This window comes from Dermacentor andersoni, chromosome 1 (assembly GCF_023375885.2).
Source record: "Dermacentor andersoni chromosome 1, qqDerAnde1_hic_scaffold, whole genome shotgun sequence".
NCBI lineage: Eukaryota > Metazoa > Arthropoda > Arachnida > Ixodida > Ixodidae > Dermacentor > Dermacentor andersoni.
In genome coordinates this window covers 383,801,039-383,804,328 of record NC_092814.1, presented here as the reverse complement: position 1 = coordinate 383,804,328, position 3,290 = coordinate 383,801,039, and the positions used below count along the sequence as shown (strand labels likewise).

The following is a 3,290-nucleotide window of genomic DNA, read 5'->3' as shown; positions in this document are numbered from 1 at the left end:
GTACATAAAATTCAATTCTCGTTGCATTTCTTTCTGCTTTTTAATTTCTTCGTATTTCATTACACTCGCTTTTTCTATTGCACAAATCTTTATTTCTTCTTTAAAAAGCTCCCACCGTTCCATCACGTCATCATGTCTCGCCAATAGCTGTTCGAACTTTTCCTTTACGCACTCTACAAATGATTCATTATGCAGCAGCTTGTCATTAAATAGCCACATTTTCCAATTAAAGCACGAGGCCTCTTTATGCGTCCCAATTGTGACTGACACCAAACAATGGTCGCTGAATGACGCATGTTTAACGGCATAACTATGGCACGCCGCTACTAAATGCAATGAAACGTATACCCTATTCAGTCTCGCGTGGCTCGCACGCTGGTAGTGTGTAAAGACTGGCTTCGTCTCATTAGTTAATATATTTCCTATATCTTCTAGATTATGATCTTGCACCATTGCAATCAAGCGTGAGGCACTCTTATCCCTTAGTGGAACATTTTTCACTCGATCAGCTACTAAACAAACACAATTAAAATCTCCAAGCATAATTATTTGTCTTTCACATATCAGGTACTGTTCGAGCCGTTCAAAAAACACGTCTCGTTCATTTTCGGCGTTCGGCGCATATAGGCAGATTATTCGCCAGCAAGACTCGGACATAAGAAAATCCACTAAAACAAATCTACCACTTTGGCACACAAGCACGGTCTCAACAACTATTCCTAAATTGTTTCTAATGAACATGGCACATCCGCCTGACGTGCCGAAAGCATGAGAAATACAAACATCGTACCTTGCTCGGAAAGGCAGCACCATGCGGCCAGTTTGTTCCTCGCTATCTATTTTCGTCTCTTGTACAGCTACTACGTCCAAGTCGTTCTCCAAGAAAAGGCGATTTAGCTGATACGGTTTCTTTCCAGCATTTAAGCCTCGAACATCCATAGTCGCAATTTTTAGTGCTGTGCTGAGATTTCTCGCCATATATTAAAATTACATATACGCCATGGTGCATACCTCGTGAGCGCAGGCACACCAGAAAGCCCGCAGCTTATTTTCAAGAAGCAAACCGATTCCCGATGCCTGCAATCCTCGAGCTTCGGCTTGGCTTGCGCGGCAATAGGCTCCAATCATTGTCCTTATTCAATACTTGATGTGCGTCGACGTAGTCCGTAAGGAACCGCAGAGCGTCAAAGCTCGTGGCTACGTTGACGGTTTCAACACCGCTTTTCTGTCTGGTGGAACGTTGGGCTTGGGCTTCAATGACGCGCGTCGAGTCACCACTGTTTTTGTTGGTGGTTCCATAGATCCAACGACGTCTTGTCTGTCCGCCTCGTCCGTTGTAGCTTCGCGTCCTCGTTTGCCGACTGCGCCTCCGGTGGATTGTACCGTGACGTCCATGCTTTCCGTGTGTTGGCTCGCTGGATCCTTTGAAGATTTCACCGTGTTCTGCACCCACACTTGTCTTTTCAGGCACTTCCCTCACGTCGGGCTTTTCTACAAGGCTATGGTCTCCTTGGTGTTCATTTTCTTGCGGATACGAGGGCGTGCCTGCTGGTCGTATCTCCTTTTGAGTCACTTGACTCGACGTTCCTGCAGCTTCATCCGCGTCGGCTTTGTCCATGACGAGCTCTGCTGCGTCAGTTTTTCCAACTGGTCCTGTTACACTTGCGTACGTCTTCACACACGAACTCTCGTCATGCCCAAAACGACGGCACCGAGCACATCGAGGGACACGGCAGTCGCGTCGTATATGTCCCGCGGTGTGACACCGCAAACACACTGGTGCTCTTCCTGGTGCAATTAGCAGCGCCAGTTCCCCACCAACACGAAGCTGGTGTGGGATGTCGTCAACCTTGACGCCTGGATGGAGCTTAACGCTCACCGTCCGCGTCGTCGTACTTTTCTCGTGGATGCCATTCACACGCCACTTTTTTTTCACGACATCTGTTACCGTCCCGAACATGGCTAGTGCACATTGAAAAGCAGCCAGTGCAACTTCAGGCGCAGGGCTTGGTTCGCCGGGTCAACTACAACACAGCGGCGACCCTTCACCTTCATTTCACCGATGGTCAGAACCTTATTCACGCCTTCCGCATTCTTGAAGGTGACGGCCCATACGTGACTCATGTGGTACGCCCCCAAGGCTAGCACCTCAGGGAGCAATGCCAGACAGTCCAACGTATCCCGGAATTCTTGAACTCCATAAGGCCTGGCCCGAATATCGGCATGTAAAAATATGGTATTCAAAACTGTACGACCTGTAGGCAATGTAGGCAAGATGACCTCGTAATCTTCACGTTAAGCAGGCGTCGCATCCTTGTTACCGCGGCTATTCATTGCCGCAAACACCGCCCCATCGGAGCATATGATAACCACGTCCGCTCTCTTTGACAGACGGAAGGAGAATCCTCATGTGACACTCTGCTGCTCCTGCATGCTATGCAAATTTGTTTATATTTGTAATTAATGAGAATAGTCTTTTTTTTTTTTAGCCCGAGAAACACGAGCGCGCAGCACAAGAGAGCACTACTCGGACTGCAATTATGACTATAAGACACCAAATTACTGCGCTGATAAGCTCTTCCTGTTAAATGGGAGCAAAATAAAATAAAGGAAACATGTAGCAGAGCGTGGTTTCGATCCACGGACCTCTGGGTTATGGGCCCAGCACGCTTCCGCTGCGCCACTCTGCTGCACCTGCATGCTATGTAAATTTGTCTATATTTGTAATTAATGAGAGTAGTTTTTTTTTTTTAGGCCGAGAAACACGAGCGCGCAGCACAAGAGAGCACTACTCGGACTGCAATTATGACTATAAGACACCAAATTACTGCACTGATAAGCTCTTCCTGTTAAATGGGAGCAAAATAAAATAAAGGAAACATGTAGCAGGGCGTGGTTTCGATCCACGGACCTCTGGGTTATGGGCCCAGCACGCTTCCGCTGCGCCTCTCTGCTGCTTTTTTTTTTTTTTTATTGCCAGTCCTCGACATACCACAACACAAATTCCTAAATGATATAAACAAAGACCAAAGAAGCAAAAAGGGATGAATACACAAACGGAACAAAGAACAGTAATATTTAAATTCGCTGCCGTCCGCTACTGTGGCACGACGTTGTCGGATTAAAATTCCTTTAGTGCTGTAAGGGGTTCAACCCTCGACAGCCACTCAGGAACAGGCTGTTGCAACTTGATCACTTCCACATACCGTTGCATGGATTCACAAAAGTACAGACGCGCCGGTCGGGCATCCGGGTCACAATGGTAACCCGCCATTCTTGCGCGCCATAAA

General features: G+C 47.3%; 1 non-coding gene across 1 annotated transcript; it reads right to left on the bottom strand.

Moving 5' to 3' along the window:
- Positions 1 to 2,618: 2,618 nt before the first annotated feature.
- TRNAM-CAU (transfer RNA methionine (anticodon CAU)) lies at positions 2,619 to 2,690 on the bottom strand. The gene has a single exon. It is a non-coding gene; the product is annotated as a tRNA-Met (tRNA).
- Between the last annotated feature and the right edge of the window lie 600 nt (positions 2,691 to 3,290).